Source organism: Hemicordylus capensis, chromosome 4 (genome assembly GCF_027244095.1).
Source record: "Hemicordylus capensis ecotype Gifberg chromosome 4, rHemCap1.1.pri, whole genome shotgun sequence".
Taxonomy (NCBI): domain Eukaryota; kingdom Metazoa; phylum Chordata; class Lepidosauria; order Squamata; family Cordylidae; genus Hemicordylus; species Hemicordylus capensis.
The window spans coordinates 296435890-296461677 of record NC_069660.1 but is presented as its reverse complement, the minus strand read 5'-3'; the positions used below and the strand labels follow the sequence as shown (position 1 = coordinate 296461677).

Below are 25788 nucleotides of genomic sequence, written 5' to 3'. Positions count from 1 at the left end.
GATCTGGCTACCAAAGCAATTTCATTTGAAGCCCTCATTTGAAGGTAGCACCAGCTTTAGTATAGCTTCTGACTATTCATGAGAAGGATACACTTTGTGTGGCAAAGTATACCTGAGCTGTTATCTGAAGAATAAAAGTTTGAGATTGCAAAAGTTGATCATTGCTGACCTACAATAAATGAAAAACAGAGGTAAATTTTAAAGTCATAACCTTCATAATCTGAGCAGAGTTTAGTTAGATCAAGTATGATATTAAAAAGAAACAAAAATCCATAGCATCACTGCAATGAGAATTGCTACTGCCAAAAAAGCTTCCCCAATTATTTATACAACCATACCAATCGATGAATCTGTTTGTGTGATTGTAGTTAGGCTGCTGCCACTAGAATTCTTAATTTAAATAATTCTGGGCTGTCTGGAAATTAAAATAAATTAATCTGTACCAGCATGGGTTCTCAATTTGCAGTTGAGCATGATGTTTCTTATGCAGCTGAGTAGTTGGACAGTTTCTGTTGAAAAGTGAAAATTGTTGGGGAAAACATGAAGACTGGAAATGATGATCAGAGAATTCTCAGAGGAAAGTGTTACCAACCATGAACTCAGTTTCTCCCAACAAGCTTTCAACAGCTGACATGGGTATGTGTCAGCTTGTAAGTGTCAACCACAAATCCCAAAGCTAATAATACTGGGTATTATTGATAGAAACTGATCCAAATGAGCAGGGCAATGCAACCGATGCACCTACAACTCTGTTCTGATAACTGAACTTATTTTGCCGAGGATGCAAAGCAGCAATATGTGTGTCTAGAACAGGGGTTCTCAACCTTGGGTCCCCAGATGTTGCTGGACTTCAACTCCCATAATCCCCAACCAAAGGCCACTAGGGCTGGGGATTATGGGAGATGAAGTCCAACAACATCTGGGGACCCAAGGTTGAGAATCCCTGGTCTAGAAGGATGTGCCTGACCAAAGTATTATCCAACCATTTTGGTGCAGTTTTCGTCCACTGCCTTCCACTCATTTCCATCCTGACTCATGAAGAGTTTTGTATAGCTCAAACACCTCCAAGATGTTGTTCTCATCTTACCTAAACCATCGTGTGTATCAAATTGTCACAAGTCAATGGCCTTATTCAGGTTTGAATTGCTCCCTTTCTATAACTCCATTCATGCAGGGGATCAATGTTTCAAACCTGGTTGAGTAACATTAGGTATGAAAAATCTACCGTTGTGCATTTTTGCACACCTGTTCTAAGAACTTAAAAATGATCAACTATCTAAGCAGATAATGAACAACAGGAGATTAGGATTCAATCTGACACACACCACCTGCAGAAGCACTTGGTCCATTTAAAATCAATAAGGTTTATTTCTCTTTCAAAATGATCCGTTCCTTTTGAGCCGGCATAGTCAAAATTGTTGCTAAATTGCTTCTGCTCCAGAGGATACTACATTTGCTACACAAACTGAACAGGCTGCAAGGAAGAGTGCACCTTGCATCTTGCATGATGGACTCAGACTGATACTCATTAGTTGAACTGCCCTAAGCCTGAATGGATGGATGAATTTATTTCTGGAACTTTGATGCATGAAGCACCTCTTCCTGTTCAAAACCTCTGCTTGTAAAACTATCAAATGATATGGATTATTAACAGGGGGAATAAATCAATACAGACTAAGGTGTATGGTCTTATCTCACTTGCAATAGTCATTCCAGGAGCGACATCAGCACTGTCTTTAACTCATGGGCATATTTTCACCATAACGGGAAAACTTGAGTAGTCACTGCATATTTATTTATTATTTGATTTATTTATTACATTTATAAACTGTGCCATCCAGAGGCTCTGGGCAGTGTACAACTGATTAAAAAACATAAAAACAAACATCATTTAAAACACACTACTTAAAACAATATAAACACAATATTAACAAAATTTAAAACCAATTAAAATACTTAAAAACAATTTAAGAACCTTGGAAGGCCAGGCCAAAAAAGTAAGTCTTTAGGGCTCTCTTAAAGGCCAACAGTGAGCCTAAATTGCAGATACCTGCTGGGAGTGCATTCCATAGGCCAGGAACAGCTACAGAAAAGGCCCAGTTCTGAGTCGCCAGCAGATGTACTGGTAGTAACTGGAGACGGATCTCTCCAGATGACCTCAATGTGCAAAGGTGATCATGCAGAAGAAGGCACTCTCTAAGGTAGCCCAGATCCAAGCTGTTCAGGGCTTTAAAGGTAATAACCAGGTGCATAAGCACCTCCAGGAAGATGTGATTACATTACATAGCATAGCCTCCATGTTTTCCATTCAATTGGCTACAGACAGGGACAGAGCTATAATTGAGCACACTGGTTCCAAGAACCCATGGACATCTGCTCCTGGGGCCACCTCACTCACCTCCCTCTCCCCACATGCTAGCTATTCCTGAGGCTGAAGAGGCTGAGAGCAAGAGCAAGAGAATATCCCCTGCTTGCCCTGAGGGAAGGGGTGGGAGCACTGAAGGCTCCAGAAGCTGCGGGGTTCTCCTTCAACTCCTGCTGCCCATCTCCAGTGGTGCACCATGTGGAGCAGCCGTCATGGGGTGGGAGAAAGCTGCACCCATAGGGAGAGGTCATTGCCCTTATGAACACAGGCTGCCTATGCCTGCCCAATGCCACTGTCTACAGCAAATCACATATGAAGTGGAGGACCAGTCAAAAATCAATTCTTCTATCTGTCACTGTTTAGTGTTCTTTTGCAGGGGCTTATGTGTCTAGAAATACAACTAAAATAAAATCATGAGTTTGAGTTGGAGGTTCTGACTGTACATGGGATGTCAAGAAAAATGTTTTAATAGGATTAGAAACATTAATCAGGAAGTTCTTAGAGAAGTCTCTGTCCCTTTTACTGGCTCCTGAAATTACCAGTGCAACAGAGATAAAGGACATGCATTGTGGTCTATCTTGGCTGCTTACTCACAGTTTCTCCTTTTTTAGAATGACAGTTTGCACCCTGGCACTTTGCATTCTTTGCACCTGTTCATCCATTCACTGTTTCCACTGCTGTGCTCATCCTCCCTCTGTACCTCCAGCGGGATCCTGGGTTGCCATAAGTCCTGAGTTGCAATATGCCTTGCCATACATTGTTAGGTTGCTTGTTAGTCACACATGATCTCTTCAAGTCCTGAAAGCTGGCACAGTGGAGACGGTAGCCATGGCTCCAGTTCAGTGGTTCTTTGATATACCAAATCAGATCCTCCAACTGGAGGTCTCCTGCCCTTTCTCCCTTGCTGTCCCTTATACTTGGAACTCCGTCTCAGAATACTGCCCTGATATTGCTCCACTTATAGACCTGCTCCTCCTCCTCCTCCTCCTCCTCCTCCTCCTCCTCCTCCTTCTTCCTCCTCCTCCTCTTCCTCTAATATTTTATACACTGCTTTTCAACAATGTTATCAAAGTGATTTATGATAATAATGGAAGTAGCAGCGGGAGTGCAAGGATGCACTCCTTGGTAGCCACAGAACCTCTCTGCGTTAAGATGCGCTGGCAGGGTTTAAAGGGGCTTGGGAGGGTTTAAAGAGGCATGTTGCTTAGACAAGCGGCTTGCTGCAGAGTATACAAGTCATTTCTTTTGTTACCCTCCTATCCTGCTCCAGGCTAAGCCATGATCTTCTTCAAGGCAGTTATCAGGAATCACACCAGACCTTGGATAGCTCCCAGGGCAACAGGTTAGGACCTCATTCAAAGAATATCAGGGAACATAGGCTGCCTTCAGACATAACCTGGAACTATAGGCAGCTGTGGCAGAGGTTCAAGAATTTGGTTGTCTGAAGGTGTGAACCCATGGTTTTGTCACCAAACCACAGGCCATTTTTTAGCAGCCATAGGGACTTGGTACAGCAACAGAGGGTTGTTGGTTCAGCAGTTCCTTGTAGCAGACTGCTGGGTTTTAGCAGCTTAGCCAGAGTGACTTGACCCTACCCCTTTCATAAGGAAGCTTTGGGTCTTCAAGGGGCTTTGGATCTGCAAGCACTGGATCAGTGGTGCTGGGGCACTTCCATTATGGCTGGCAGGTTGTTGGAGGACTCCAATTTGGAGGACAGAGGCAGGGCTATGTCCTTGGGTCTTGGTGGGGGTTCAGGTTCCTCTGGGTCACCTGGTCTCAGTGGCCCAGGGTACTCCTGTGTTTAAGTTGTCGATACCTCCTAAGCTGTCTCTTAACCTGGATTTTGCCTCTTCCTTGCCTTGGGGTAAGGTTCCATGGTCTAGGGCCCTTTAAGCTTCTGGACCCAGGCCTCACTCTGGTTTCTCAGGTTGAGGCTATGACTAGGAACGCTTTCTACCAACTTCAGTTGATATAACAGCTATGTCCATTCCTTGACAACAGTGATCTCAGAACTGTGGTACACTCTCTCATGAACTCTAGGCTTGTCTACTGCAATGCTCTCTACGTGGGGCTGCCTTTTTATGTGGTTCAGAAACTTCAGTTGGTTCGAAATGCAGCAGCTAGATTGGTCTTTGAGGTGTCTCAGAGAGACCATATTACACCAGTTTTAAAACAATTGCATTGGCTACTAATAGGTTTCTGGGCAAAATATGAAGTGCTGGTGATTACCTTTCAAGCCCTAAATGGCTTGGGACCAGGTTTCCTAGGAGAGAGCTTTCTTCTGCATGATCCTCACCACACACTGAGGTCATCGAGAGAGATTTGTCACAGTATGCTGCTGGCTTGTCTGGCGGCAGCTCAGGGGTGGGCCTTCTCTATAATTGCTCCTAGGCTGTGGAATGAACTCCCTATAGATATTTGTGGTTTAACATCTTTGCCAGCCTTCAAAAGAGCCCTTGTCACATTTTGTCAGCCAGGCTTGTAGTAATCCCTGAATGTTTTAGATTTGTTAATTGATGGGGTTTTTTTTAATAGTTTGCTTTATTTTTCTTGCATTTTGTGAAACACCTAGAGCCTTTGGAGTCAGGTGGCATATAAAGAAAAGAAAAGAAAAGAAAAGAAAAGAAAAGAAAAGAAAAGAAAAGAATAAGAGACACAGAGGAGGAAAGCTCAGTGAAGGGCTACAAATCCTAGCACTCTGTGCACACCTTCCAAGATGGTAAAGGGGCTCAAGAGGGCTCAATTTCCCTTAAAGATGCACCCCACACACACATGTTGGGCAAAGTACAGCACTGCACAGTGGGAATGTCCTATTTGCACGGTGCTGGGGGACTGTGCAGAGTATTCAGCTTTAGCCAAAGCTTCACACAGGCCCAAAAATCAATTGGTCAGGAAGCCGCACTTAGGTCGCTGGGGGCCGCCACTGGCCTCCAGGCCTTACAATGAACATAACAGCCCTGCTGGATCAGGCCCAATGCCTATCTAGTCCAGCATCCTGTTTCCCACAATGCCCCACCAGATGCCTCTGGGAAGCCTACATGCAAGAGATGAAGGCATCTCCCCTCTCTTGTTGTTGCACTCCCTGCAACTGGTATTCAGAAGCATCTTGCCTTTGAGGCTGGAGGTGTCCTATAGCCCTCAGATGAGTAGCCACTGATAGACCTGTCCTCCATGAATTTGTCTAATCCCCTCTTAAAGCTATCCAGGCTGGTGTCCGTCACCGCATCCCGTGACAGAGAATTCCATAGATTAATTATGTGTTGTATGGAAAAGTGCTTACTTTTGTCGGTCCTAAATTTCCTGGCAGTCAATACGAGGAACACTGCTACTGTAGAACCTTTATGCTTGGTGGATTTTTTTAGATCACACTAGGGTGTGTATGTGTATGTGTGTGTGTGTGTGTGTGTGTGTGTGTGTGAGAGAGAGAGAGAGAGAGAGAGAGAGAGAGAGAGAGAGAGAGAGAGAGAGAGAGAGAGAGAGATGTATACAAACAGACACACATACAGATGAAGTCTCCCTTTACCTCTTGTGATGCTTTGGAAGCATCAGGCAAGGTGTAGAGCGGCCAAGAAGCAGCAAGTGCACGTCTTGCTTGCGTCGGAAGCTTACTGAGCAGTATGGGAACTGCTGAAATGAACAGCTTGTTTGAAAAAGTCAAGGCCAGAGATGGACAATTTAGCTCAGTTTACAGAATTTATTGTTCCACATGCTATTAACTAATAACTTTTATGAAGCTAATAATAAACTACTATATGTAATGGAAATGTTCTAGCTCCTTTCACTGTTCTGTCAAGTGGCCAGGGCCGGGAAGCCTGTGAAATTGCCGAGTTATCCCAACAAGCTTCTCAAATTCCACGGCCGTCTGATTTGATTGAAGCTGGAAAGACGAGGGCATAAGTATTGCCGAAAATGCCATTTCAGAGTTCAAAGTAGTAAAAAAAAAATGCTGTTCAATAATTCAGCAGTGAAATGAAAATAATGTAAAGAAGATTAGGCATGCTTCTTTTTATTGGACAGAATTCATAGCAATGCTCTCATTTCCTAGCCTAGTTTTTTTTTCCCCAGTAACATTTTTAATCAAATACTTTGAATGGAGGCTTTGTTCCAGTTTTCCTTCTTTCTTTGCCCAGAGAGTAAGGGGAGCAAGAGGGGAATCTTTTTCTTTCTGAGAGAAACCCATCTTTTATTTAATGCTTCTATTTTTACATAACGTTATTTCATAAAACTGAACTGCTGCATCACTCTTTTCTTTTGTTTCCATCACAATGGTGCATGCAAAGGGTCTGGCAGACACCTGAACCAAGAATTGTGCCTGTAGCTGGAAAAGACTTCCTTCAGATGTTCTCCCAGCTGCATGTGGGAACTGCTTATCCAAGATTGGCTCACACATAGCTGGTGGACTGTTGAAATGACCCAACTACATGGGCGAGGGGCAGATTCTTTCACACAAGGTTAGCAATGCACCATGAAGAGGTTGCTAATTCCATGGGAAAGACCCACACAATCCAGCCCCGTCCAAATGCTAGGGTCATTTACACATTCTCTCAGCTGCAGGCTTGCTGCTCATGAATAAGCAGCTCCCAAATGGTTCAGGCGATGTCCAATGGGCACCCAAACCCCATAAAAAGTTGTGATCCGTAGCAAAATTAGTTATCAGTTAACCCCTGCTAACTTGGCAAAGAGGCACCTTTTAACGTGGTGATTCTCTTTATTTAGCAGGGGGAGAGTAACTGGCCCTATCCACCCCCAGCACAGTACCTCCAGTAACTGTTGCTGGTGTATATCTTATGTTTATTTTTAGATTGTGAGCCCTTTGGGGACAGGGATCCATCTTATTTATTTATTTATTATTCCTCTGTGTAAACCTCTGTGTAAACCGCCCTGAGCTATTATTGGAAGGGTGGTATAGAAATCAATCAATCAATCAATCAATCAAAATCCCATTCAAAAAAGATGAGGAAATAGGGATGTGCAGACACCCTCCCCCCCAAGAAATCCTGACTCTCTTATAGAAACTTGTTGGACATTCCGTGAAAATTCTCAGATTTTGCCCCAGGATGACCCCTGAAATTTGCTTTGAATTTTACATATTCAAAATTTCTGAACCCTCTAATTTTTATACCACCTAATGATGTTTCCCCTCTAGGAGGCTTACAGAATCAAATCAGCTATTCAAATATTAACCAAAACAGACAATTAAAACAGTTAAAACAATTAAAGACCATTCAAACAGCCATCAAAATCAAAATACCTGACTAAAGAAATGCATCTTTAGAGCCAACTCAAAGGCCTGCAGAGGGGGCAAACCTCATATCTTGGTGTGTAGTATATGCCAGAGCCCAGGGGTGGCTACAGATAAAGCCCTACCCTGAGCCACCGCCAATTGACCTGACAGCAACTGAAGGAGGGCTTCTCCAGATGAATTTAAGAAATGGTGGGGATCATGTAGAAGATGACTCTCTCTGAAATAGCCTGTAACCGAGCCATTTAGGGCTTTATAGGTAATTACCAGCACACTGGAAGGTTGTGCAACCCACAGGAATGTATTTCTGGAAACCAAAAGTTATTTTTGGAGGGATGAGAGAGCAGAAAAAATTGCTGCACCCTGCCTCTGCATATCCACTTGACTTTGGGGCAAGCTTTTGGCTTTCTCTCTGAGGGTGCAGCTCTTGCTCTACTACAAATACTACAGATATTTATATACTGCTCTTCAGCCAAATATCTCAAAGTGTTTTACATAGAAAAAATACATAAATAAAAAAGATGCTCTGCCTTCTTATTGTTTTCAGAGAAAGCGCCATGAAGCTCAGCTCTTGCTCCACCTTATAAATGCTTTGGAACACATAGAATCCGGAAGCCTGCCAAGTACTTACAGCCCATTGTACCCAAACCCCAAAGAAGAAAAGACTCAGATAAGCATGGAAAACTAGGGCTGCTTTATTAATATATAAATTAACTTACAACGGAAGTTCTTAGCTAACCAGAGTGTGGGTACTCCTCCCCATGTGAAATGACCTCCTAAAGAGGAATATTCCCACACCAGCATGAAATGGCTGGGTGTTAAAGCTGTCAGGGGTCAAATGCCTGACTTCTTACCACGTGACTTCCCCACGCTGAGGGGAGGGCTACTCAACCCACCACAGCCCTGAGTTGGTGAGCAAAGCAACCCCCCAGAGGGAGTCATTCCCAACCCCAACCCTCCCCCCCCCATGCTGCAAAACCCTGAGGGGCTGTTCCATGGTAATTCCTCCTCACCTCAATGGCCCTCCAGCTGAACACAGATAGGTATTCAGCACCACACCTACAAATAGCCTAAAAGAACTCAGTGGGAGAGAAAAGGCCACACCCAGTGCCAACCAGGTGCAGCCCTCAAAATTCCTACTTGGCCCCAGTGGCAAGCAGCTATCCCCCACTGAGAATAGAGGTGGGCGGGCGGGTGGGTGCTGTGCTGAAGACCAAATGCTCTGAAGGAGGAGAGACTGGCCCTTATGTGCCAGTCTGCTCCTCCTTCTGATTGGCCAAGCGTGGTCACGTGCTCGGCCAAGCAAGATGGCGGCAAAGTGTGTCCCACTCCTTGAGGTTGGGCACTGTTGGAGCTCGGAACCTGGCAGCGTCAGCTCTCAGCTGCAATGTCTCAACTGCCCTGAGCCATTTTTCGAAGGGCAGTATATAAATCTAATAAATAAATAAAATAGTGACTACTGGGGGGTGATTAGGGTCATGGATAAAAGTGCTGGACTCCTCCCCTCTGTATTCTTCCAGAGATAGTCTCCATTTTTGTCTCTCCAGAGATGTCTGTTTGTTTAATCTCTCTCCCCTTTCAGCCTTAAGCTCAACTTTCATATCCTTTTGTAACTTCTAAATATAAATCCTTCTTGTTCTTCAAACTTAAAGAACTGTCTCCAGATCTCTTGATTGGATGAATTCTCCCCAAAATGGCTTTGCTCTGCTAATGGGAGTTGAACTGCCATATTTCACCTACAGGCACAACCTCGGTTCCACCGCTAGCACGGTGTCAGGAAGCAGCATTTCCTGACACTGGAAATCTTGATCTGAGAACTTCCAGTTTCTGTCCATGCACGTTTCATCTGCACAACAAGTGTTTTCTATCAATACAAATGAAGGATCTGTATAGTTTTAATGTATAATTACTGTATTTGCCATGTTTACTTTTTTGTGTGATTTTGGCAGTGCTGTGCTTTTCTGTCTCATTCACTCTTGTCAAAGGATTTGCGGCAATGAACGCTAACACAAATACAGCAATTGGATTGTTCCCTGGCTCTGTTCTTGGTAGCATTCCTCACTCCGGTTTGGCTTTGTGGGAAATCCACTGATAGCATGATGACATAACATCCCATTCAGAGAAAGCAACAACCCAAGGATATGTTGTTAACTGCAAAGGAGCATAAGGCAAGCCGGAATCAAATGCTGCACCAAAAAAGCAGAGCTGAAACTTGACGCTCTAATCTGCAAAGGGCCTTGCTTATTTCACAGTGTTTTTTGATCTCTCTGAAGTCGATTCATTTCATCTCCTCCTCCCCCCACATCCTTGTCACTGAAGGTTGCAAACTGTCAGATTTTGTTCTCTTTCTTGTGCAGGTCTGTAAATTGTGTCATAAGGAAAAGCCATATTTCACTAAAAGAACTAGTTTTACATTTAGCTCAGGGAAAAAAATGTAAGTATTCATCACAGCATAAGTAAGGGAGGAGAAGGATCAAAGTCAGATTCTATAGCCAGAGAGCAGCAGATTTACCATCTTCGGCTGTGTTCATGATATCCTCTGCCACCTGCCAAATTTATCTCCAGGAAAGGAAGGCATGGGTGTATAATATATGCTAAACTATAGGCTTGTTCACACAACTGCCGGCAGGGTGGAAGAAGCACTCAACCTGGATAGGAGACCTGAGTACACTCTCAATTTTCAATCATGTGCTTGCAAACATTGCATAAGAACATAAGAACAGCCCTAATGGATCAGACCCAAGGCCCATCCAGTCCAGCATCCTGTTTCCCACAGTGGCCCACCAGATGCTTCTGGGAAGCACACAGGCAAGAGGGGAGGGCATGCTCTCCTTCTTGCTGATGCTCCCTTGCAACTGGTATTGAGAGGCATCTTGCCTCTGAGGCTGGAGGTGGCCTATAGCCACTGATAAACCTGTCCTCTATAAATTTGTATAAGCTCCTGTTAAAGCCATACAAGCTAGTGGCCATCACCACATCCCGTGGCAGAGAATTCCATAATTTAATTACGCACTGTGTGAAAAAGTGCTTCCTTCTGTTGGTCCAAAATTTCCTGGCCTTTGGTTTCATGGAATGACCCCTGGTTCTAATGCTCAGAAAGGGAGAAGAAATTATCTGCCCACGCTCTCTGCTCCATGCGTAATTTTATAAACCTCTATCATGTCTCCCTGTAATCACCTCTGTTCCAAATGTAAAAACCCCAGATGCAGTAGCCTTGCCTCATAAAGAATAGGGGTGTGTAAGCCGGCTCGGTAGTCATCTGCGTGGTCATGCAAATAGCCTCTGTGCATGTGCAGAGGTCACTAAAATGGCCTCCACATGTGCACAGAGGCCTAAAATGGACCAATGAAGGCCCAAACTGGGCTGCTGCCAGCCCTGCCTATTCTGGGGGAGGCCAGCAGGGGTATAGGGAGCTGCTTCCGTCTCTGCCGCCCCTCCTCCCACAACTCATGGCGGCACTTGTATGTAATTACTTACTCCCCTCCAACCCTCTCTACTCTTAGGCAAGCCTCCCTTCCCCTTTGCAGGTAATAGGGAATCCTCACCAGATTCTCCTTTACCATTAGGGCTCCGAGCCAGTTTGAACTGGCTCATTTTGAACTTGAACTGTGTCTGGGTCGACCAGTCCAAAAACTGATCAGATCAGATTCAAACTGAAATGGCAAAATCTAATAAGGAAGATGTTCCGGGCCTCTGATCATCTTGGTTGCCCTCTTCTGTACCTTTTACAGTTCTACAATGTCCTTCTTAACATCTGGTGACCAGAACTGTAATCAGTGCTCCAAATGTGGCCACAGTACAGATTGTATAAGAGCATTATAATATTAGCATATTTATTTTCAATCCCCTTCCTAATGACCCATAGCATGGAATTTGCCTTTTTCATAGCTGCTGTGCACTGATTTGACTCTTTCAATGAGCTGTCCACCATGACCCCAAGATCTCTCTCTAGGTCAGTCACTGACAGCTCAGACCTCATAAGTGTGTGTGTGAAGCTGGGTGGGTTGGGTTTTGCTTTTGTTTTTTGCCCTATTATGTCTCAGTTTACACTTGCTTATATTGAACTGCATTTGCCATTTTGTCACTCACACACCCAGTTTGCAGAGATCCTTTTGGAGCTCCTCACAATCTGTTTTGGTTTTCACTACCCTAAATAGTTTAGTGTCTTCTGCAAATTTGGCCAGTTCACTGCTTACCCCAACTTCTAGATCATTTACAAACAAGTTAAAGAGCACTGGTCTCAGTGCAGATCCCTGGGGAATCCTACTTCTTACTTCCCTCCATAGTGGAAACTGTCCATCGATTCCTACCCTCTGTTTCCTCTCCTTCATCCAGTTACAGATCCACACATGAACCTGTCCCCTTATCCCATGACTGCTAAGTTTATTCAAGAGCCTTTGGTGGGAAACTTTGTCAAAAGCTTTTTGGAAGTCCAAGAATACTATGTCAACTGGATCACCTTTATTCACAGGCCTGTTGCCATTCTCGTTCTTCTTCAGCAAGGCCTGTTCTTTATGTTTAACAATTTTGTCCTTAAATATGCTTTTTAGGGATGTGCAAACTAGTTCAACAGGGTTCAGGTCGAGTGGAATTGGGCCCGGTTCAGTCTGAATTGGAGCCGAATTTAGTAAGGATTCCCCTTTACCAGTAAAGGAAGGGGCCAGAGGGCTTAAATAAAAAGAACTGAGTTGGGGGGAAAGTAAATTTTAACCTCAAATTTGCCACCAGATTCCTCTTTACCAATACAGGCTTGAAACCCCCACCCTCCGAACCGGGCTTGAATTTGAGCCGAACTGGGCCCAGTTTGGATGTGTACAAAACTGGACCGGACCCAGTTCGGCTCAAGTCCAGTTCAACCCAAATCAAACCAGGTTTTCCAGTTTTTTGCACATCCATAAAGTTTTCCATCAATTTACCTGGAACAGGAGTTAAGCTAACTGGCCTGTAATTTCCTGAATTCCCCCCTGGATCCCCTTTTGAAAATCGGAGTTACGTTAACTCCGAGCCAAATTACATATTTTGTCTAGGAGAGCAGCAATTTCACGTTTGAGTTCCTTCAGAATTCTTAGGTGGGTGCCATCTGGATTGGCAATTTGTTAATGTTTAGTTTTTCAAGACAGTTTAGAACATCTACTCTCATCACCTCAAATTGGCCCTGTTCTTCAGCCTCCAACTCTGACAAGCTCAGTTCCAGAGCAGGTATATGGTTGGAATCCTCTGCCATGAAGACAGATGCAAAGAACCCATTCAGCTTCTCTGCAATCTCTTTATCCCCTACCCCCTTAATAATCCCTTTCATGCTCTCATCATCTAAGGGTATAACCACCTCCCTGGCAAGTTTTCTGCTTCTGATATATTTAAAGATTATTGTTATTCCCCTTGCCACATCTAGCTATATACTCCTCAGACTCTCTTTTTGCACCCATTATTGTCTCTTTGCCAGAATTTACGTTCCTTCCTGTTCTCTTCATTTGGGCAGGACTTCGATTTTCTGAAGGAAGTCTTCACTTTTATATCTTCCCTAACTCTACTTGTTTGCCTTGCTGGCATCCTCCTTAATTTGGTAGTACCTTTCCTCCTTCTTGGTACACATTCCAACTGAGCTTCCAAATCTCTAAGTAATCTTTGTGGTTCTATTAATATGTTACCTCATAACCACAGCAACAACAAAATATTGATGATGGACAGAATCTTCCAATACCTTTACTAATGAGATAGAGCCCAAACCATCTTCTGAAACCTCCTGGCCAGGAAAAATATTTTTTTTTAGTTATTGTCATTAGCTACTTAAAATGTCTAGTGACTAAACTGCCACAGTGAACCAACTATTTGGTGGAGAAGCCTAACTGTTGTATTTCTTCATTTTCTGCCTTAGCAAAGACTGATTGCAGGGCATATTTCAAAATGGTCCTTCACAATGGAGAAAATATGATCCACTTTGTAATCTAACTCAGTCTGTCATTATATGTATTGACTCTTCCATTGTTTCAAGCCATTTTTCATGACACACTTTCCTTTCACAATCCACCTGTGCTTTTTTCATGAGTCAATACATGTAGTACACAATTACTTGTTAGTGAGTGAGTTATTGCCTGTTCTTCAGAACTTCAAATTGCACCCTTATTCTATAGAAGTGAGGTGCAATAAAATATAGTCATAGTTCAGTGCGGGGGGGGGGGAATCCCAGGTTTCAGAAAAGAAAACAGACACTCAGAAAGAGGTTTCAATTTGTATCTGCACTCAAAGGAAGAAAGGTACACAAATGTGAGCAAACTTAAGGGCTACAGCACTAGCTGATAGGCAAACAACTTTAAAGCTAACAACCTCCTTACAATGTGTGCCCTACAGGACATGTTAACAGTAGGGATGTGTATGAGCAGGTTCGGAGCTCCTTTTCTGGAGCGCCGAACCAATTCGGCAGTCAATTCGGCAGTTCATTCGGCAATTCGGCATTTCATACCAGTTCAGAGGTGTGCAGGGCCTTTAAGGGGTAGGGAGGGTGCACTTCTCTTCCCCGCTGCTTCCCCCTCACTGGTGCTCTGCCCAAAACTGTTGGTGTGGGGCTGCAGTGTACCTCCCTGCACCTCCAGTAAGCATCATAGAGGAAGTAGCCAACGCATGTGCGCATGGCACATATGTGCATCGGCCACTTCCTGTATGATGCTTACTGGGGCTACAGGGAGGTATGCTGCAGTCATGCATCATAGGTTTGGGGGAGAGTGCTGGTGGGGGGATAGTGGTGGGGAAGGTAAGAGCACCCTCCCTGCCCCTTAAAGCCCCCCCCCCACATCCCATGAGTGCATGAACCAATTTGTGCACATCCCTACTTGAGAGCCAGGGAACGCACATTCCTCTCTTCTCCTTGGATGGGTGACATCGACAGGAGACAGTGAGGTAAGCTCTGTGTAGACTTTTCATCTTGCTACTGATTACCTGCCAGGAGCTCTCAGGCACAATGATTACAGCTTTCATTGTTTTGCTGCACTTCCTGTTCCTGGTTGTCAGCCTTGTTATCTTAGGAACTTCAGCTGATTACCCCTACATCAATTGAGATTTTACCAGAAGAATTTGATGGGCTGGCTGCCATGTCTGCCCTTGGTTCCTGAACTATTTAATGCAGCTGTAGCCCAAGTCCAGCTGATGGCAGCTGCCAAAGCTGGCCGCCATAGGGTGCTGGGCATTTGGTGGTGGGACTGAGGGCTGGGGTAGTTAACATTTCTTTTACAGGATTTGTGGCTGGTATTATGTTGGCTGAAGGATTTATCTCTAGGACTATCTGGGGATAGAGAGACAGGGGGTATGAGTTCTCAGTGGGGCAACTATTCCAGTGATAGTGAGGAAAAGAAGAAGAAAGGGCATTGGCCAGTCAGAAGGCCATTACTAGTGATGAGCCCGGACCGTTCTGGAGGCCATTCTACAGGCCTCCGGACCAGTCCGGACATGGGTGGCTCGGGGTTCGGGTGATTGGGATGGGGGGGGTTCCTTTAAGAGTGGGGGAGGATTTACTTACCGCTCCCGCCACTTTCCCCCTCCGGCGCCCATAGTTCTTTTAATAATTGGGGCGGCAGGATACCTCCCTGCCGCCCTTCTTATGTTTTGCTGCTGCTGCCGGCTACGCTGCAAAAGGCTTCAATAAGCCTTTAGCATGCACGCATGTCGCACGCATGCATCACGTCTCCGTGACATGTGTGTGCGCACGTGTGCACGTCACGGAGACATGAAGCATGCGCGTGACGTGTGCGCACGCTACAGGCTTATTGAAGCCTTTTGCCTAGGGGAAAGTGGTGGGAGGGGTAAGTAAACCCTCCCCCGCTCTTAAAGGAACCCCCCAGCCCAGTGCCGGACCACAGTTCTGCGGTTCCATGCACACCCCTAGCCATTACAGGGGAAGGGAAATCAGAAACTTAATAACTGTTTCCCCTTCCAGCTGCGTCAGCTCTTTGACCTTGGGAAACAGCACCAACAACCCACAGAAGCTCACCTTCCAGGTCGGTTCAAAATAAATCAGAAGTTATCCATGATCTGATTGTGGATAAGGGTGCCAATCTGGTATGAATTACAGCAGTTCAGCAGCTAATACTTGTAAAGGGGAATTGGGGGGAGGAGTAAAGGGGTGGGGGACCCTGGCTCCTGTGAACGAACGGCGGGGGTGGTGGAGAAAGAGGTACTTAAAGGGCCTACTTACCCGCCAAGTGCTCTGCTGCTTGACCCCCCGAATGCATCCCATAGCTATCTCATAAAGCACACACAATCCTCCCTCCTTTACCAAGCTGCCTGCTCGGCGGTGGCTCGGTTCCATCATCCACGAAGGAACCTACGAACCAGCCCAGTTTGAAGTGAACTGGTTTGGTGCCAAACTATCCATGCACACCCCTAATGCAGAGCTGACTTAATTGCATCCAGTGGATTGAGGAACCAAAGAAGGAAAATAAGTTAAATGCAGTTGACTGTCAAAGCCCAACATAAAAGTATTAATTAATTAACCAGTCAAAAGAACAAGTGCAGATCTTAAAAATAATTTTCCGCACACTCTGTGAAATTATAATGCCTTTCATACCCCATTCTACCCCCATAGAAAAGAAGTACAATAGTGTCCCCCACACTTCTAGGCACATTGCAGTTTTTAACTTAAACATATGCTGCTCTGGTTCATCAACTCAAAAGAGAAAGATCCTTTCTTGTATTTAAAAGGATGACAAAATAATTCCAAGTGTATCACTGAGTGATGTTTTAATACTGTATTTGCAAAGTGGAAGGACTTTGTTTTCAAAATTGGCTTGTTGTTACTCTCTTCTAAGAAAGACAGAGAGAGAGAGAGAGAGAGAGAGAGAGAGAGAGAGAGAGAGAGAAATTCCTCTGCTATCACTATCTCAACAAGGGGAATCATATTCTCTGGAGTGAGTTTGACCCAGGGAAGCCCTTGAGCTAGAGAGATAGAAAGGAATAAGACAGTTCTAAGAAACTGAGACTCCCTATAAATAATTTGAAGCAGTACCAAAATCCTTTTTGTGAGCAAAAGCAAGGATGGGGGCAAGAAGATGAGTAAGGCAAGAAAACTGAGAATGTGTATCAGATCATCCATGCCCAAGGGTTCACTAATGGGGCTGATGGTGCACTAAGAACAATAGGGGGAAAAATGGAGCATTGATTTAAAAGCACAGTGAATTTTGATATCCAGCAAACAAGAAGAGGGAACGCTTCTCCATACTAGATTATATTTTCACCTACCTCCAGGTTTTCTGGATACAATAGCCACAATATTGCTATGTAATCTTCACTTCACAAATAATGAGAAATCCCAGGGGCAGTGCAACCTAGATTTTGGCTTCCTTTGGAGGAGAGATCATTGGACACTTGTGGCCAGTGACGACATCGGGGGGGGGGAATTAAGAGGGGCACAGAAGGGGGAAAGTGCATTAATGGATGGGCAAGCTGTGTCCCACATAATAGATTTCTGAAACAGAAATGGGGGGTGGGAGGCAAGCCACTTGTTTAGAAAGCACTTACCTACCCATGCCCCCACTCAGGAGTTGCCCTTACTTTTGCATTTGAATGGGATACTACATGTGAACACTGAGAGATATTCCCCCTAGGGGATGGGGCCACTCTGGAAAGAGCATCTTCAAGTTTGCATGCAGAAGTTTCCGAGTTCTTTCCTGGCATCTCCAGATAGGGCTGGGAAAGACTCCTGCCTATAACCTTGGAGAAGCAGTGCCAGTCTGTCTAGACAATACTGAGCTAGATGGATCAATCATCAGACTCACTAGAAGGCAACCTTCTATGTTCCTATGTAGGTGGGGCGGTAGGTAGGTGTGAGCAGAATCCCAATCAGCAAATCTATGTCTCTTATCAAAACACCAGACAGCTCTGCAGCCTTAAGGTGCCTTCTCAGCTTAATCACTCAGAAGCTGCAAAGCTGCAGTTACATTTCTTTTATACATACCCTTTACATTGCATACCCCAATACTAAATGTGACATAGGTTGTATGGGCCACCTCAGGTCCCGTTCTCACAACAGTATGCTCCCCTTTGCACATAGCAGCAAACTATTATGGGAATGGGTTCCCCCGACCCCTCTGCTGCAATCCCAGAAGATCCCACTCTGGTGTCTAGGAGACTGAAACGGGGAGGAACGGGCTGTGCAGGCTTCCTCCTTTGCATGAAGGAAAGCTGCAGCAGCCAACCAGAGAAGGAGAGAGGGAGAAGCTTCCTACCCTCAAATCTGGTTTCAGATGGAAACTGTAAGCTCCAACCTTCAGATGACACAGTGACACTTTCTGACCTAAGGTTTTGGTGATAGAACTAAAGTGTAACCAAGGGTTTAGATTCAGGTTTGGTGTTGGAAACCTTGGGTCACTTTTCGTTCGGAACCATGGGTTCCCATATTCAGACAGCAACAAACCTGAACCTCTGGCATGATTGCCTCCAGTTTGGTGTGATGTCCCTAGGAGTCCATAGTTTTTTCCTAGAGGAATGTGGAACGTGCTCCTTTATGTTTGCAGGGCTTTCTGCTGTTCCATCCCAAGAAGTAGGAAATCCATGGAAACTCTGTGGAGCACTTTGGATATATATGGACTTTCTGAACATCTCTGTGTGTGTTTCACCCTACAAATTTGTGTTTTTTACTTTCCATTTGCTTGCAAAATGGTTCCTAAGAGCAGATGCGAAACTGACAAGCTTGATTCAGAGAACCACTTTCTGGAGGTGAAAAAAATCTGATTTCACCTCTACTGTGAATACACTTCTCCAGGGGCGTAGCAAGGTTGGAGTGGGCCTAGAGACAAGATTTTAAAATGGGCCCCCCCCCCAAAGTCCAGGGCCTCCGCACACCCCAGGCCTCCAAGGATTTAAGTCTGATATTCCAAAATAAGTATGCTGCCTGCAAATACATTTCACTGAATACACACACACACACACATCACAATATATAGTGATATACATTGAGTACTATATATTTGTATTACTTTTAATGCCTAGAACACACTAGAAAGATGAATTATTAAAATGGGCCCCTCGCTGCAGATTAGCAAAGGAGACTTTCAACCATTCAGGGTGAGCCTATGTTTGTTTTCTCAGAATTCTGAACAAATTCAGTCAAGTTTGATTGCAGGAGGTTTTTCACAGGAGGCTTTTAAAGCCCTTTAACACACATCTCCTCTGGAATGGAGGTGCTGCATTCACATGTTGGCCAGATTTACCCTGAAGTCCCTGCAAGTTATTGGGGAGCAGTTCACACACAAGAAAAATAAAATAAAAGCACCACACATGCTTCACAGTTCTCACTCAGACCTTCTGGGTTGCAAAACAACTTGAACATAAGTGCATTTATAAATGAATGAATGAATAAATAAAATTAATAAAATACTGTTCCAGAAGTTTTTGCAATTTTCTGCCATTAAACAAGCCACTTATAGGACTTTCTAGATAGTTTTTTTAAGTCAGCAAATTTTCCAAGCTGTTTCAAAATAAATATTCAGAGACTTCTCGGTCCCTCCCCCCCCCCATATCCAAGCCCTATGGCAGGCAGATCCCTATATATGGGGGGGGGGGCGGGAAAGGTAACCACAAAAAGGAGTTCACACTCTACCTGGCAAATGTTGGTCTGGGTTAAGCAGTGCAGCAAGGGGTCTTCTGCTGCAGAGAACACTCTGGCTGCCTCCTCCTTCCTGGCTTGCTTGGGCCCTACTCGAGTTCAGGCTTCACTGCGGCCTACACGGAGGCCTCCGTGGAAGCCCCGCCCACCCGCCGATCAGCTGAGAGGCGGGAGAAAAGGAGCTCTTGGCAGCTTGTCTGCTGCCTCGATTGCCGGCCAGCAGAACAAGCAGGAGAGACGGCGAAGAGGGCAAGTGGCTGAGAGGCTATGGGGCTGGGCAGGGGGCAATGGGGAGTCACATGAGGTGCCCCTGGGGTGCCCCTCCAGGCAGTGGGGCCCCCAGACAACTGTCTCCCCTTGCCCTATCATTGTTACGGCCTGCACTTCTCTCTAAACTCTACAAGAAGTGTGTGTGTGGGGGGGAGAATAATATTTCCACAACTGCTCTTTGCAGCCTTTGTAAATCAGTGTCCAAGTTTGTTCGACATATTGTACACCCAGCTGTATTTAATCTTCTTTCTCTTCACAACATACACAACAGATAGAAAACTGGGCAGAAACAGATTCAAAGAAATTCCAGAATATGAATCACACCAACAGGATACAAATCACACCAACAGTATTCCCATGATAAATTAAACATGGTAGATTGCCATGGTATTACTTTACTAATTCTTGACATAAATTATAACAATAAGCACACTACAATTCCATTATGGTATTTCTTGTTCATTGTTGTAATCTAATTCAAACTGTAATGAATTCATTAGGGCTGTGCACAAAGCTAATTATCAGTATCAGAATTGGTTCTGATCTGCTACTGGTCACTACCTCATCATGCATGTTTTTTAAAAAAATTGAATATTTATATACCACTTTTCAACAAAAGTTCCCAAAGTGGTTTACACAGATCTAAATAAATAAATGTTGCTAGAATGCATCAAAATATATTGGATCAGTTCAATTCATCTGGCAGGGGGCTTACCTGTATCAAACAACTGGCTTCCTTCCATGTTCTAAGGTCAAATCGGCTGCCTTCTTGTGTCCTTTTCGAGGCACATGGTGGGGGTCATCTCCTGTAACTATAGGGAGTGACCTTTTTTTCAGTAAATGCTCCATAAAAGGATACAATGTTGTGACATTGGTTCCTTTCCTAGAATACTGTGGGGTGATCCCCAGTGAAAGCATTTTAAAACACCATTGCTGCAGCTGACCAGAAGGCAGCTATCTATCTATCTATCTATCTATCTATCTATCTATCTATCTATCTATCTATCTATCTTTCAATCTTTCTATCTATCTAATTTGTACACCGCCCCAAACTTTCATCTCTGCGTGGTTAACAATAGCATAAAACAAATTAAAAACATATACAAAAAACTTAAAAACAATTTAAAAATTTAAAAATAAAGCAGAGATTAAAACCTAAAAAAAATTAGGAAGCTGAGAAAGCTTGGGCAAAAAGATGGGTTTTCAAGTGTTTTTTGAAAATTGCCAGAGATGGGGAGGATCGTATGTCAGCAGGGAGCACATTCCACAATCTCGGGGCAGCGACTGAGAAGGCCGGTCTCTGTGTAGCCACCAAACAAGTTGGCCGTAACTGGAGACAGACCTCCTCAGATGACCTCAATGGGCGGTAGGGCTCGTAGTGAAGAAGACGCTCTCTTAGATACTCAAGGCCTAGGCCATTTAGGGCTTTCTAAATTATAACTAGCACTTTGTATTTTGCCATACAAAAGAGACTGCAGGAAAACCAAATCTTCAGTATAGGTATGACCCCATACTCCCCTCTGGTGCAGTTTGAGAGAACAGAATACAATATTGTATCCTATCAAATTGTACCTTTTTATCAGATAAATTTTTTCAACTGATTGGATATGGTGGAAATTTTCCAGTTTTCCACCATATTGCTTGCATTGCTTCCATAATTGCATTGCTTCCAATTGCATTGCTTCCATCCATGAGGCTTGCATTACTCTGATATGATTATTGGTCCGATGCAATGCACTACTTTGAAGGGAATGCAGCCAATGTTAAGCAGCCAAGAATGCAGCCAAGTAAGAGTGCAGATTATTGCAGTCAAGGCCTATTCATGGTTATCCAGAAGTAAATACCATTGATTTCTGTCAGATTTGCTTAAGTGTGCACAGGATTGCTCTGCAAGCTTGGGTGAATTATGCCCTTCTAATTTATATTTGAATAGGTCAAGAATGTGGCTGAAAATATGTATGTGGGAATTTCAAACGCTCTCTTGCCTTAGTAGTTCCTTGAAAGAGAAAAAAAAGGGTTTCACTAAGAGGCAACAGACTTGCTTCCCTCCATCACCTGCAAGACCTTGGTATGGAAATCTCCCTCTTTGTTTACCAACTCCACAGACAGGAAATCCAGTTATATCCTGTACCAAGTAATCAGGATAGCCTGCCTCTCTCTCATCATCATCATCATCATCATCTACATTTTATATCCCACTCTTCCTCCAAGGAGCCCAGAGCAGTGTACTACATACTTGAGTTTCTCATCACAACAACCCTGTGAAGTAGGCTAGGCTGAGAGAGAAGTGACTGGCCCAGAGTCACCTAGCAAGTCTCATGGCTGAATGGGGATTTGAACTCGGGTCTCCCCGGTCCTAGTCCAGCACTCTAACCACTACACCACACTTTAGGAAGAAACATAGGAAGCTGCATGCCGGCCTTAGTGGCTCCAACATTCCCTTGGTGGCTGAGGCCAGAGACACCCCAGGTGGGGTGGACAGCCAGGCAAAGCAGCCTGACAAGCAGCCAACCAAGACGCTGTGGGACCAAGGAGCTGGGCTAGAGGGTCTGGGGAAGGGCTGGGGCGAGTGAGGAAGGAGGCAGCAGCAGACAGAGGCACAGCTGAGGTAGATAAGGGTAAGAGCAGCCTGATATGGCAGGGTGGAGGTCCAATTAGTGGGGGCGTGGGATGCATCAGGAGGGATTTAAGGCAGGCTTGGCCAGTGATGAGGGGCAGTTGGAGGGCGAGTGGTGGAGGCCTCCAGAGAGAGACTGCCACAGTAACCCCAAGGAGCCTAGAGGAGGAGGACTCAGGTGAACCAAACCCCCTCCCCTCAAAAACTCTGAGGCCCTGCCTGGGGGTGGGGGTAAGAAGGAGAAGTAAACAAGAGAATCGCCATGGAGAGACCCATGCTATGACACTGCCTGATAATGAGTCAGACCATTGGTCCATCTAGCTGAATACTGTTTCTCTAAGCACAATTTCTTCCCCAGCCCTGTAGAACCCAAGGAAAAGAGTGGAAAAGCACCAGAGTGGAATCAGGAATCTTAATAGTTTAAGGAAATAAATATTATGTACAGAGAGGCAAGTGCAGATGGCTTTTCAGTGCTCTTGCTGCTGGCTGTTTGTTAGCCCCGCCTCTACTCCAGGACTGGACTACAAGTAACTAAAGCCTTATTCAAGAGCTGGCCTGGAACAAGGAATGGGTTAACCATAAACACCACAACCCAACCTGGATGTGCCAGGGACTGAACCTGGGATTTTCCCATCACTGAGCTTTGGGTCCATCCCCATGCCTTCAATTTCTAATGTCCACAAATTTAAAAATCTATATCCCCACACCTTCAAATACTCTCAGGCTTCCCCACATCTTTCTCTCTCTTGCAAGGTGACAGGAACTGCTGCCCAGATACCCATTGGCCACCTATACTGCAATATGGCTGACGGGAACCTGCAGTTATGTTGATTTCCTGCTTACCACACATTCACTCCAGTTGCGGTATATTTTGGGCAACTAGATCTGTGCATCATCCTCCATCATGACATGGATAGCCTGTGGCCTTTTAATAATAAGTTATGAAGTTGACTATTCCGCTAATACAGGAATCATGCAGCAAGTCACTATATGCAGTGCTCTTTCAAACAGCTTGAAGGGATTACTATTATAAGTCAGGATTGTATTGATCAGGGAGGTGTAGAGCAAGGAGCTCTTTGATTTCCATTTCAAGCATCAGTGCGGAGACTTGCTTATTAGCAGAGAGGGCTCCGGCCTGCTTCTCTTATCCGTTTAGAGGTGTACAAGGTTAGAAACAGGAAACCTATGCAGAGGAAATAAGAAATGGCCCTCTAGAGTGCCATTGCTTGCTGACTAGGATCAGAAGCATTAGAGCAAGACTATATTGGCATGTCAGTGTAATGAAGAGGAAAAAAGGTACAGTTCCAATATTATAAAACCAGAGACTATCAGCTAATATCTGTGAGCGCACCCACACACTTTGCTTCTACATTAAATGCACAGACGACATGCTAAATAAGTCTGGATATAGAATTTCACTATAGAAGAGTTGAAGGCTGAAATTCTATGCACCTTTCCAAGAAGTCAGTCCCAGTCTCAATGGGGCTTATTTCTTGGAAATATATATAGGAATCATTATCATCGTGAATGTGTATAGATTTTGTTTTTCAGGGCCAAACTATATGCTACATTACACCTGCAGTTTGGACCTGAATGCCTGTGCTTTGTAACTTTGATAGCAACTGCAGTGTGGAGGGGGGAGTGCAATCAGGGCTGGGTCCACAGTGTTGTGGGGGGGGGGGAGCTTAAACCTATTGCCCCCACTGTGGTCCCAATTTGGATCACCCTCCTTCCTCTGAAGATGCTGTTTTCCCTTGAAGGGAAGCTCCTATTGGTAGCTAGCCTTCTAGAATGTGGAAAGAAACTCTTTGAAGCTATTCACATGTGCAGGCAAAATCAGGCTAAGGAAGCCCCGCCTGGTTTTGCCTGTGTATGTGTTTGTACCACCAGGATCGTGCCTGATCCTGGTGGTGCCTCAGCGGCAAACCTGCCTCTGGAGTCACCCTCTTAAAAGGGGTTAAGAACATAAGAACAGCCCTGCTGGATCAGGCCCAAGGCCCATCTAGTCCAGCATCCTGTTCCACACAGTGGCCCATAGATACCACTAGAAGCCTACAGGCAGGAGTTGAGGGCATGCCCTCTCTCCTGCTGTTACTCCCCTGCAACTGGTACTCAGAGGCATCCTGCCTTTGAGGCTAGAGGTAGCCTATAGCCCTCCAACTAGTAGCCTTTGATAGACTTCTCCTCCATGAAGTTATCCAAAGCACTCTTAAAGCCATCCAGGTTGTTGGCTGTCACCACCTCTTGTGGTTAGGACTTAGGAGAGCAAGCGCTTTCCTAATCCCATTTTACTGATCATCTACCAGCCCTAGGCTGGTAGACTGGCAGACTGCGGGACTCCCAGCTGCTTCAGGAAGTGGAGGGGGGACCCCTATAAAGCACCGTGCACTTTCACAGTGCATTATGGAAGTTACAAGGGGCAGGGTGATGCATCTCATCACCCAAGCCTCCAAAGTACTGGCAGAAGCCAGCAATTGTCTGAGCGGCCAATCCAGCCGCCCAGGAACAAGAAGAGGATTGTCTGTGGGGCATGTAAGTTTTTCAAGGCTTCTTCCCTTTGCCCCTTCAAGCCCTTCTCACAGATCGTGAGAAAGGGCTCTTTGTGTGTCCAATGCTTGACTCTACAGACCAGCACTTTACATGCAGCACTTTTACATGCATCAGTATGTGTATGTTTGGGGGGCTACCCATCATGGTCTCAGTACCCACCCACCCACCCCCTGATTGCTGTCCCCAGAATGGATAATGCTGAAGAAGGCTTCAGAGTTTAGATCAGGCCTGCACAACATGCGGCCCGGGGGCTGGATGAGGCCCGCGCGGCCATTTTTCCTGGGCCCCGGGGCTATTTCCTCTTCCTCCCCCTACTGCTTAAAAAACACCCCCCCAAAAAAAAATTCTAGCTGCTGCATGGCCGAGGAGATGGCTGCGGGGGTGCAGGTGTTCTTCCTTACCCTCACCCACGGCAGCAGTGGCGCACAGCGGCAGAAACCAGAGCGACACTCGGGTCTGCTATTTGGCCCAGTGTTGCTTCCCAACTGCGAGGCACGCCTGCGCAGTTAAGTCTCTTAAGTCTCTCTCTCTCTCTCTCCCACCAAGACTGCCTCTCTCTCTCTCTCTCTCTCTCTCTCTCTCTCTCTCTCCCTCCCACCAAGACTGCTTCATTCTCTCTCTCTCTCTCTCTCTCTCTCTCTCTCTCTCTCCCACCAAGACTGCTCCATTCTCTCTCTCTCTCTCTCTCTCTCTCTCTCTCTCTCTCTCTCTCTCTCTCTCTCTCTCTCCAAGACTGCTCCATTCTCTCTCTCTCTCTCAGGCCAAGCCTCCTGCTGCATCCTTTCCATCTTTCTTTCCCCTTCTCCCTTCTTTTCCAAAATTATGATAAAAGTGTTCCATGTTTTGTGTGATGATTTGGCAGAGGTGGAAAGGAAGAACAATGCATTTTATTATGTATTTCGTACAGATTGTATAATATTTATATTATTAGAATGAATTTTAATTCAACTTATTTCATATTAATTTAAATCAATCTTGGCCTGCTAGAACATCAAAAGTTAAATATTGATTAAATTCATTTTTAATTCATTTTTAATTCATTTCACTTTAATTCAGTTGATTGGTTGATTGATTGATCTTAAGTGTTACTCTAATAATCAGCACCCTAGGAATTAACCTCGGCCCCCATGAACCAAGTCACGGTTGGTTTC

At 44.9% G+C, this 25788-nt stretch overlaps 1 long non-coding RNA gene across 1 annotated transcript in view; it reads right to left on the bottom strand.

Moving 5' to 3' along the window:
* LOC128325212 (uncharacterized) overlaps positions 1-19280 on the bottom strand; it is a 32659-nt gene extending 13379 nt beyond the window's left edge. Inside the window, exons 1-2 of the long non-coding RNA XR_008307306.1 lie at positions 19195-19280; positions 113-169 (exon numbers count right to left, since the gene is read on the bottom strand). This is a non-coding gene — a long non-coding RNA (uncharacterized LOC128325212). The remainder of the gene's footprint in view (positions 1-112; positions 170-19194) is intronic.
* Positions 19281-25788: the final 6508 nt, after the last annotated feature.